Source organism: Schistocerca piceifrons, chromosome 1 (genome assembly GCF_021461385.2).
Source record: "Schistocerca piceifrons isolate TAMUIC-IGC-003096 chromosome 1, iqSchPice1.1, whole genome shotgun sequence".
NCBI lineage: Eukaryota > Metazoa > Arthropoda > Insecta > Orthoptera > Acrididae > Schistocerca > Schistocerca piceifrons.
This window is the reverse complement of record NC_060138.1, coordinates 433,385,065-433,397,352: the sequence shown is the minus strand read 5'-3', so window position 1 is coordinate 433,397,352 and position 12,288 is coordinate 433,385,065. Positions and strand designations below refer to the sequence as shown.

Here is a 12,288-nt window from a genome sequence, read left to right as displayed (position 1 = left end):
TGTAGGTTTTTTTATTGGTAACGCCACGTAGCGCTCTGTATGAAAATCACTGGCTGTGGTGTGTGCAGTCTGTGGCTAGTTTGCATAGTTGTCTGCCATTGTAGTGTTGGGCAGCTGGGTGTTAACAGCGCGTAGCGTTGCGCAGTTGGAGGCGAGCCGCCAGCCGTGGTGGATGTGGGGAAGTGAGATGGGGGATTTTTGAGAATGGATAATCTGGAGGTGTGTCCATCAGAAACAGTACATTTGTAAGAATGGATGTCATCAACTGTTATATATATTATGACTATAAAGGTAAATACATCGTTTGTTCTCTATTAAAATCGTTCATTTGCTAACTATGCCTATCGGTAGTTAGTGCCTTCCGTAGTTCGAATCTTTTATTTAGCTGGCAGTAGTGGCGCTCACTGTATTGCAGTAGCTTGAGTAACGAAGATTTTTGTGAGGTAAGTGATTTGTGAAACGTATAGGTTAATTTAGTCAGAGCCATTCTCTTATAGGGATTACTGAAAGTCAGACTGCGTTGCGCTAAAAAAAATATTGTGTGTCAGTTTAAGCACAGTCATGTATAATTTTTCTAAGGGGACGTTACAACACAGGCACAGAATCTACCAGCATTACATGGATCGTCTTCTGACATGGCATGTTCAAAATACGTTCTTCGTTTTGTTTGGTTAGAGTGTACAGTAAGTTGTATTTCACAGGTTCACCTCAGTGTTTGTTTTTCCAACTGAACAGAAGTAATGCTGACGTGTGACTCGCTACATTGCTTGCGTTTACGTGTGACAGACTTCATTTCTCTATGAGCATCAAGTACTTAGCATCACAAAAAATGGTTCAAATGGCTCTGAGCACTATGGGACTTATCTTCTTAGGTCATCAGTCCCCTAGAACTAAGAACTACTTAAACCTAACCTAAGGACATCACACACATCCATGCCCGAGGCAGGATTCGAACCTCCGACCGTAGTGGTCGCGCGGCTCCAGACTTTAGCGCCTATAACCGCTCGGTCACTCCGGCCAGCTTAGCATCACATTTTACGACGCTATTTATTTATTTAAATAGCGCCGTTGCCGGTTTCGAACCGACAGGCCATCTTCAGACGGCTAGTTCACGTTTTACATTAGTTTTCACCTTTCGTTTTGCCATCTGATGAAATTTCCATTGGGTGGTCGTGCCCTACAACCAAAACAAGGTGTGGGACAATGTCTTTTTAACTGTAATTGTGCCTCACAACGAATTTAAATACTGTAAACAAATTAGTAAAGAGAAGATGTTTCTTCCATTTAATAATTTGTTTACATCACTGAAAGGGAAGAACCATCTTCCCTTTAATAATTCGTTTGCATCACTTAGAAACGTTGTGAGGCACAATTACAGTTAAAAAGACATTGTCTCACATCTTGTTTTGGTTGTAGGGCACCACAACCCCAAGGAAATTTCATCGGTTGCGAAAACAAAAGGCGAAAACTAATCTGAAACGTGAACTAGCGTCTGAAGATGAACTTGTCGGTTCGAATCCGGTAATGACGCTGTTTAATTAAATAACTAAAAAAAACACTCCGTCTGCAGGCCCCACGTGGCCCATCGGGACCATCCGACGCTGTGTCATCCTCAGTGGAGGATGCGGATAGGAGGGGCGTGGGGTCAGCACACCGCTCTCCCGGTCGTTGTGATAGTATTCTTGACCGAAGCCGCTAATAGCGTTTGTAAAAAGTGGTTGGTTGCTGTTGTCTTCTATATGAGATCAACCTGTATTTTGGCCACAGCCACTGGCTCAAAATGTTTGTTTTTGACAAAATAGCAACGTAGCATCAAGTGTTTGGTGTTCACCACAAACTTGGTTTTCGGTACAGTGCAGTGGAAACGTACTCAAATGCAGAATTGCCAGACGCCCGTTTGCTGTAAGGATCAGAAAATGACAGTAGCCGTGGCGCTCACCGTTTGTATCGGGAGACATTTCCAGAACGATGGTGCCTTGGCAGGAGCACTTTCGAAGCAATTAATCGTCATATAAGGGAGCATGGGACTTTTAAACGTTCTACTCGTGGCTGCGAAAGGCCTAGAAGGACGAGTGCACCTCAACTGGAAGACGAACATCTCCGTCAACTCTAGTGTCAGCGCAAGGAAATTAACCGCAATAGTTAACATTTATCACATTGGTACAGCGTACGCAGTCACTATCGCGGCCTGGTATTTTTGCACGGGTACACTTCTGCAAATGGTTTATTCAACAATATGTCAGCCCTCAAATTATTGTAAATTCGCTGTTCACGGACGACGCTTCGTTCCTAAGTAGATGATAAATGTGTTGAAAAGTTGCAGAAAATGAGTTCTAACATTGAAATAAAGCGCTTCCGAACCGATGTCCAAATAACATAGTTTCTTTCTCTATGTGAGAGACATCTTTTCTGCAAGTCTGACCATACCCTTTTTTATAACCTGTGTTATTGCGTTGCAATATCTAGGAGTTCCTTCAGAGCTTCGGCGATACACTTGCAAGATCATATAAGGAGAACCGTTTCTTGAGCATGATGTATTAACTGTTACTTGTCATTTACGACATATTACCAACATTGCAGAGCACTGATCACGACGTGCACACCGTCGCTCTCTTCTAATACTTCAGTGCACGTACCAGTTATTGGCTGTATGTTAGGTTCTGTACACCGAACATCTTCTATTCTCTGGCATAGAACGATCCATTTCGCATAATATTTCAACTCTGGCCAACGGTTTCTTTACTGTAACAGTACGTCTGTGCAAGGCGAGCCGGGTTAGAGTAGACAAGACGTTGGCATCGTTTGGTTGCGTGCAGAAGTTTTTCTCGTGGATCACAAGGAAGGTCATACTTTGTGCGAGGTACAGCTGGCTGCGCCCAGACTGGCTTGAGAGATCGTCAGCCAGTCTACGAGAGATCTAGAGGTGATCAGTTTACAAATGTAAGACTGTCGTTTCCGTGTGGGCGTCTGTAGGATGCTTACGATCAGAAGAACAAATTTGACAAGGATTACAAGATAAACGGGGTGCAGCTGCGCACGCCCAGATTGATTTACAAGGTCACTAGACTGTCTAGGTGGGATCGTGCGGTGAGAATCATTTCAGACCTAGGTCCACACAGGATTTAGGCACCAAACACTTACCAGCTCGTAGCCGATGGAAAAGAGAGCTTACTGGTTGTACACGTCGAGCGCATTGGGGCAGATCACTTGGGTCAGCAGTTGAGGGAATCAAAGAACCTCTGTTGTGATGACGACCTTGCCTGGCACTTAGGCCGCAGTGATTTATACTTCAAGAAATCAAGAAAATATGTTCATGAAAAATTAGAGAGAATAATTAAATTGAAGGGGTGATCTATACAACAGAAACGATTCTGTCATTCGCGTACACGTGCTAATCACAGATGCGGCTTACCTGACTTATGATTGTTATTTTAATATTCATATAAGAATTTTGTTATTAACTGTTACTAGCTAATGTTCAATGAATAGTTGGGCTAGAGTGACTGGACTGATGCTAAGCTTCTGAACACGGAACTGTTGATGCAGTAACACGTGGTCCTAGCCATATGGATGTTCAGCGTACCAGAGTGCTGATACACAACTACAGCGAAACATAAACTTTGTGGAACACCGGATGTGTCGATCAGGCTCTGATGCGTATGGGGCATTCTCACCGGATTTAAAATCTTTTCATAACTTAGAAAATTTTGTCAGGGAGAGGGAGGAGGGAGGGGAGAGTGAGTATTACTTTAATTATCAACAGAGTTGAGCTGTTTTACTCATACACTTTAAATGACGAAAAATCCTGTCGTACTCATTGCTGCGATGTCGTACAGCACATAATGCCACTCAGACCGGACAGAATTTCTATTGTAAATTTAGTTTAACACAGCATTAAGGAAGTGCAGTTACAGAAATAGGGTTAAATTACAGAGGTAGAAGCATTATGTACAACGTGATGTACATTAACACAGAGGCAACATAAAGAATGGAAGGTCCAGAGAGAAATACTGGATTAGGAAGTAGACGAACAAACAAGAGCAGTGCTCCCATTAAAAAGGGTGGAAGACAATGACGCAGCCTTTCGCTCCTACTGTTCAGTATATACGTCGACGAAATTACTGAAAAAAGAAAGGTTCAAGCGTGGGATTGAAATTCACGATGAAGCGGTATCATTGGTAAGATTCACCGATAACATTGCTTTTTTCAGGTCATGTGAGGAAAATAGGACCTAGTGAATGGAATGAACTGCCTAATTGACGCAGAATGTAAGCTGAAAGTAATGCAAGAAAAGACCAACGTAATGAGGAGTAGCCCGAAATGACTTATAGTCTTAACATGAAAACTGAGGACACCATAATAAACTAAGTGAACGAATTCTGCTTCGCTGGAGAGAAAATAACTCACGGACTAAGCAAGGATGTCAAAAGATGCAGCCTAACAGAAGCAAAAAAAAAAAAACATTCGTCACTGAAACAACTCTACTAGAATGAAGCATAGATATCAAAGACAGGCCTTAATATGAGGAAGAAATTTTGTGACTCTACATCCAGCGTATAGCATTATGTAGGACTGTGGAAAAACAGGAAAAGAAGACAATCGAAGCATTAGGCAACTGGCGTTTCAGAATGCTGAACATGAAGCGGCCTGTGATAAGAAATGACGAGATTCTCCGCAGAATAGGCGAGGAAACGAATTTTTGGAAAACACTAACTAAAAGTAGGCACAGGACGATAGGTATGTTACAGCATACGGGAATCAAGGTGATAGAAGGAGATGATACGGGAATCAAGGTGATAGAAGGAGATGATACGGGAATCAAAGTGATAGAAGGAGATGCACAATGAAAAATCTGTAGGGAAGATACAATGGCTGAAATGTAAACAAACAATCGAGGATGTTGCTACTCTGAGAAGAAGAGTTTAGCACAGGAGAACAAGTTGTGGCAGGCTGCATCAAATCGCTGAAAACTCACAGCATGTGAAGAACTGGGTCAGGCGTCCAAACACTGTGCATAAAATGGATACAACAACTCGTCTGAGCACCCGGTTCCACGCAAAGAGAACCTGAGAATTCAAAACACATCTAGTCTGATGAGTTACTGGACTTAGTCTATACATATGGAGCACAACTCCGCATCCATTCCAATTCGGACTTTGCCTTCTCTCAGTGAATCGTATCCGATGACTAAGTCTGCTTTCATCAATAAGAACTACTGCCAAATACCATAGTCGTCTCTGTCGAGCACATTGCTTCATCTCTAATGACGTTAATGTTAACGAAAATCCATGGCGTCCAACAGCATCGTAGCTCCTACTCATCCAGTAAAATGTTTTAGAAAAAAAACACTTTAAATGGCCCGTGAATATTGCAAATGAACTGCCGCCATTTGCCTGTAGGTCGGCTGACGTAAAAAGGATAAGTACCAAGTTCTTGTCTTTATCGTAAATTCACCGGTTTTAATTTATACATAAGTGCAAAGCGGTTGGGATTATCTGTGTCTCAGAGCATTGAAACTTTCGATTTACATTAATTTTGTACGTTCTCCTTTTGCAAAGAATTATGAATAACACTGTTAAGTGCGGTTTTACGGGAGTGCTTCCCAAAGAACAGTACGTGGGACAGTCACGACACTAACATCGCCACCAGCGGGCGGCTGTCGGAAGCGCGCGCCGTGCCGCTGGATTCCACGAAGCTTCGTCTCACAGCACAAGGTCTGCACAGTGGTAGGGGATTCCCCGAACCCACCCAGCGCGCTGTTCGCCTCATGGGTCGGGACGTCCCGCGCGTGTAGTCGTCCGTCAACAGTTGCACGTAAGGACCACTCATGCATTAGGCCAGGTGCAAACGATACGTGCTCTTCTGTCATCCTGCAGCTCGAAAATTCCAGGTAGTAGTATCGTTTGGGAAAAAAATGAAAACCGTTACTGAAACTTCCACAGCGAGGTCAGTTTAGAATGAGTTTCTCCCTCCGTATAAAACGTTCAAACGGCTGATGGAGAAACAGCCGCTTAGCGTCCTCGACAATCGCTGATATTTCGACTGGTGCGGAATCCGTCATTTTCAACGCACAAATGCAACGAGAGATTAGCGGTTTATGCAGAAAGCCGGCCGGAGTGGCCGATCGGTTCTAGGCGCTACAGTCTGGAACCGTGCGACCTCTACGGTCAGGCCGGCCGGAGTGGCCGAGCGGTTAAAGGCGCTACAGTCTGGAACCGCACGACCGCTACGGTCGCAGGTTCGAATCCTGCCTCGGGCATGGATGTTTGTGATGTCCTTAGGTTAGTTAGGTTTAACTAGTTCTAGGTTCTAGGGGACTTATGACCACAGCAGTTGAGTCCCATAGTGCTCAGACCCATTTGAACCATTTCTACGGTCACAGGTTCGTATCCTGCCTCGGGCATGGACTTGTGTGATGTCCTTAGGTTAGGTAGGTTTAAGTAGTTCTAAGTTCTAGGGGACTGATGACCTTAGAAGTTACGTCCCTTAGTGCTCAGAGCCATTTGAACCATTTTTATGCAGAAACACGCACTAAAACACACACACACACACACACACACACAGTATACAACCAGTGCGATGACATAGTGGAAGAGAGCAGGGTTCCAAGCAATTCGATCAAAAACCCCCATTTCTATTAATGAGGTTACTTGCTAATTAAAATTTCAGCTGCTTCCTTACTAACACTAGCGCAATAGTTGGAGGTGCACGGAGGATGACCTGTACCAAGACAATGTTCTACGATAGCAGATTTGCCCGACTGCTGTAAGCGTGTGTGATGCTCACGCCCTGTAGACGGGTCCTCCAACCGTCCGTGCACTGAGCAATGCGTGACATGGCACAACTTCAACGGATACGGTGGGGTGACATGGCACAACTTCAAAAGATACCTGTCTTGCGCTAACCAACATTATCCTTTACAAAACCTAAAACGACACTAACCTCAGATGGTGATCGAAGGAATACGTTCGACTGACAGTTGTGGAAGATGTTAACCTGCCACATTCCTCTATGTTGTCTAAACATCCTTTCCGGTATTTGGCTGCGGTAGTTGTGAAACAGACTTATGAGCCGGAAGTGCAACAGTTCTCTTCAATGTGACTGAACAATTTAGTTACCAAGGAATGGAGATCTGCAGAGACAGATAAGTCCGTTTTATAGTTTTTGCCGGCCGCGGTGGCCGTCTGGTTCTAGGCGCTGCAGTCCGGAACCGCGGGACTGCTAGGGTCGCAGGTTCGAATCTTGCCTCGGGCATGGATGTGTGTGATGTCCTTACGTTAGTTAGGTTTAAGTAGTTCTAAGTTCTAGGAGACTGATGACCTAAGATGTTAAGTCCCATAGTGCTCAGAGCCATTTGAACCATTTATAGTTTTTAAGAGATTCGTAATGAAGACCTGTTATATGAGAAGCAGTTTGGCTTTAGAAAAGAGAAAGGCACCACAGAAACAGTTGTGACGTGAAGAAGAAAAATCAAGATATGTTCATAGGATTTTTCGACCTAGGAAAAGCCTTCGACAACGTTAAATGGTGCAAAATGTTCGAAACTCTGAGAAAAATAGTAGGAAGCTTTAGGGAAAGACAGGTAACATAAAGTATATACCAAGTGTGAACAATAAGACTGGAAGACAAAGAACGAAGTGCTCTAATTAAAATGGGTGTAAGACAGGGATGTCGTCTTTCACCCCTGCTGTTCAATCTATGCGTCGAAGAAGTCACGACGGAATCGAAAGATTCAAAATTGGGATTAAAATTCAGACTGAAAGAATATCAATGACAAGATTCACAAATGGCATTGCTACCCTAAGTGAAAGTGAAGAAGAGTTACAGGATCAGTTCAATGGAATGAATAGTCTGATGAATACAGAATATGGATTGAGAGTATATCGAAGAAAGGCGAAAGTAATGAAAACTAGCAGAAATAGGAACATGGAGAAACTTAACATCCTAATTGGTGATACGAAGTAGATGAATTGAAGGAATTCTGCTATCTTGGAAACAAAACAACCCACGGTGGATGAAGCAGAGAGGACATAAAAAGCAGTCTAACCAGGGCAAAGAAGGCATTCCTGGCCAAAAGAAGTTTACTGGTATCAAACGTAGGTGTTAATTTGAGGAACAAATTTCTGAGAATGTACATTTGGAGCGCAGCATTGTATGGAAGTGATTCACTGATAGTAGCAAAACTGTAACAGAAGAGAATCCAAACATTTGATATGCGGTGCTGCTGAAGAATGTTAAGAAGTATGTGGACTGATAGGGAATGAGGATATCCGCTGCAGAAGCTGCGTAGAACTGAATTTGGGAAACACTAATAATAAGGAGGGACACGATGACAAAATATGTGTTAAGACACAAGGGGTTAGCTAGCACAGTACTACAACGGGCGGCAGAGGATGAAAACTATACAGGAGGGCAGAGATGGGAATACATTCAGTAAGTAAATGAGTAAGTAGGTTGTTAGTTCAACTCGGAGATGACAATGTTGGTACAAGAGTGTAATTAGTGGCTGAGTACATCAAACTAGTCACAAGACTGACTTCGCACAAAAACTAGAAATAAAAATCTGACTTGTCGTAATACACAAAAGAAATTTATTCGAAATGCTTTTTTCGTTCGACCTATTACTTATTTCTTATATCAGATTTAAAACAATTACGTACTAATCCTAACAACTTAAATCCAAACGGAATGATTCTGGTGGAACCTATTTCAACTGGCATATAATTTGTGGCTCAACGTTGCCAATCTCGTCGTAAAATTTACTTTTCAAGTTGAGCCACAGAAATTCATCACAGTACTAACAAGCCGAGCCATGTGGCCCAGTAGTAAGACGCTGGACCAGTGTTCGTGTGTACGGCGGTTCAGATCACCCGTCCTCTATCTAAATTTAATTTTTTCAGGACTTCCTTACATCTCTTAAGGCGGATTCCGGGATAATTCCTTTCAAAGGTCGTGACATATTTCCTTCCTAACTTTCCCAAAATCAAACTTTGTGCTACGTTTTTAATTACCTCTTCGTTGACGGGACCGAAGCCCTAATCTAACTTCCCGAAAAAAAAAAAAGTTTTGAGGGTAGTGTAATGAGAGACGACACAACCAGAGTGTTGAGCTGAGGAAGTCAAAAGATAACGGGTACCGGACCGGAAATGAATAACTTTTCCTCGCGTGACTCACTTTTCCATTACGGTCTATTACTCCCGTTGTTTTCATTAACACAGTTTTCGAGATGTGAAGCTTGTCAGGCAAAGCGCAAATGTCTGCCTAAACGTTAACGACCCCTTGTATTACAAAGACGACTGTGGTACGTGCTTGAAGGATTGTAGTGACATGTGGCGTGCAATGTGAACACAAACAATGTAGAATTTCTTGCATGGGAATAATTTTGGATGCTAATGTTCTACAAATGATTTTTCTAGAACAATTTTATAGAAATGAATTGCTTCATGACTTCACTTTTTAAGGTCGTGATAAATTTTGACTTTGTCATCTTACAGAATCTGGTGTACTGCGGGTCTTCTCAACACCATATTTCGTCGTCGTCGTAACTCGGTGTCTTCATGAGGTGTTTCCTGATGCTTTATGATATTAGCTTTCTACAATAATGACAGGTTTTAGAAACAGTTGTGAATGACTTACTTTACCGAAAAATTAACCTATTCAAAATTATCTCTATTTTTCACAAAATATGTATGTGGGACACGACAATTAAGTTCGCCAGATGTGAGCAATCCATGAGACAACTACTTCAAGAAAATATCGGTACAACAATTAATTTTCCAACAGAATGTTAACTACGCGCTGGTATACGAAACTGCGAATTTACCTTGAACCGCAATTCATCACGAAACTCTTTAAAATTCATAAATACTCCCATCTTCGTCTCATTCAATAATTTAAGCAAAACTGTATTCAGTATTTAGCAGCTCGATTCCAGACAAAAATTTCCTGACCATTAAGCTCCACGTCTACTTTCCAACACACATCGACTAGTAATAATCTTTATTTAACAAAGAAGTTCGCCAAACAGTCGTGCAAATTGAGAAGTTCTGTTGGCTTATTTTCGCTACCAGTTTCGGCAGTTCGTTACCCGCAGGCTTCTAAGAAATAATCGATATTTGCACACTGGGGCCATATGTTTCTAGATGTCGTTAATCCTCAAGTTCTTCATTCGAAGACTGGACTACACTTGCAAGAACTAAAGAGAACTTCTTAATTTGAACGGCCGAGCGGTCTAAGGCACTGCAGTCATGCACTGTGCGGCTGGTCCCTGCGGAGGTTCGAGTTCTCCCTCGGCCATGGGTGTGTGTGTTTGTCCTTAGGATAATTTAGGTTTAGTAGTGTGTAAGCTTAGGGACTGATGACCAGTTAAGTCCCATAAGATTTCACTCAGATTTGAACAGTTTGCACTGCTCTTTGGCGAATTTCTTTGTTAGATATTTGACCAGCCGCTGTTCTCCGTCCACAATGGAAAACAGAGTTTAGTAATAATCTCTCTTATAATCTCTCTTCCGGCGCCCTCAGGCAGAGACGGTGTAACAACACAACCAAAGGTCGCAGACCAACTTGGTTTACTCTCAGATCGATATATGGAAATAAGAAGTTAATAATTCTGTAAGAGCCACGATGACGTGTATATCTCACACATTTCATTTCGCTTTGTAGCGTTACGCCTAGATATTTAAACGACATTCTTTGTCAAGCAGCACGCCGCTAATAATGTATTTGAACATTACAGGGATTGTCTTTTCTATTCGCCCTCATACTTGTTTCCACATCTACAACAAACTACCGAATGATTAGACCAAAGAGGCATAAGTCTTCTGACCGGTTTGAAGCGCTCAGTGACATCCTTATCATCTCAGAGCAGCAATTGCAGCCTACGTTCTCAGTTATCTGCCGAATGTATTCTTCTTCTACAGGTTTTACCTTCTACAGCCCCCTCTAGTACCATGGAAGTTATTCCCTGATGTCTTAACAAATGTCCTATCATTCTATACCTTCTTCTTGTCAGTGATTTCCGTATGTTCATTTCCTCACCAATTCTACGGAGGAAACATCCTCATTTCTTACCTTGTCAGCCAACCTAATCTTCAACGTTATTCTGTAGCACCACATCTCCCACAGTATATGTGTTGCTACCATACAACGCTACACTAGAGACGTACATTCTGTAAAATTTCTTCCTCAAATTAACACCTACGATTGATATTAGTAAACTTCTCTTGGACGATAAGCCCTTTTTGCTGGTGCTAGATTGCTTTATATGTCCTTCTTCCTCCAGCCGTCAAGGGTTGGCTTAATACCTAGGTATCTGAATTTCTTAACTTCATCTACTTCGTGATCAAATATGATGTTGAGTTTCTAATTGTTCTCGTTTCTGCTGCTTCTCACTGCTTTCATATTCCTTCGATTTACTCTCAATCCATATTCTGTACTCATTAGACACTTCGCTCCATTCACTACAACCTGTAATTCTTCTTCACTTTCACTGAGGATAGAAATGTCATCAGCGAATCTTATCATTGATATCTTTTCACTCTGAATTTTAATCCCACTCTTGGACCTTTATTTTTTATGTCATTGCTTCTTCGATGTATAGAATGGAAAGGAGGGGCGAATGACTGCATCTGTGTGTGACACACTCATGGCTCTTGCATCCTCTCCTTTGGCTCCTCTTGTTTTTTGTACATATTGTGCACTACCCGTCTTTCGCTATATCGTATCCCTAATTTCCTCAGAATTTCGAACATCTTGCACCATTTAACATCTCCGAACCCTTTTTGTAGGTCAACAAATTCTATGGACATGTCTTGATTATTCCTCAATCTTGCTTCCTCTATCAACGGCAACGTCATAACTGCCTTTTTGGTGCCTTTATCACTCCTAAAGCAAAACTGAACGTCGTCTAGCAGTTCCACAATTATTTTTTCCATTCTTCTGCGTATTATTTCTGTCAGCATCTTGGATGTATGAGCTGTTAAACAGATCGTGCGGTAAGTCTCGTACTTGTCGGCTCTTGCTGTCTTCGTAACTGTGTGGATGACATTTTTCCGGAATTCTGTTTCTGTATTGCCAGACTGACACATTCTACGCGCCAACGTGAATTCTCATTTTATTTCTACTTCCCCCAGTGATTTCAGGAATTCTTATGGAATTTTATCTATCACTGCTGCCTTATTTGATATTAAGTCTTCCAATACTCTTTCAAATTGGAATTCTAATAGAAGATCGCTTATGTCATCCCTGTCGACTCCAATTTCATCTTCTATCACGTCATGGGACAAGCCT

At 42.2% G+C, this 12,288-nt stretch overlaps 1 protein-coding gene across 1 annotated transcript in view; it reads left to right on the top strand.

The window, feature by feature from the left end:
* LOC124794832 (leucine-rich repeat-containing protein 15-like) overlaps nt 1–12,288 on the top strand; it is a 76,632-nt gene that overhangs the window by 58,137 nt on the left and 6,207 nt on the right. The window lies entirely within an intron of this gene.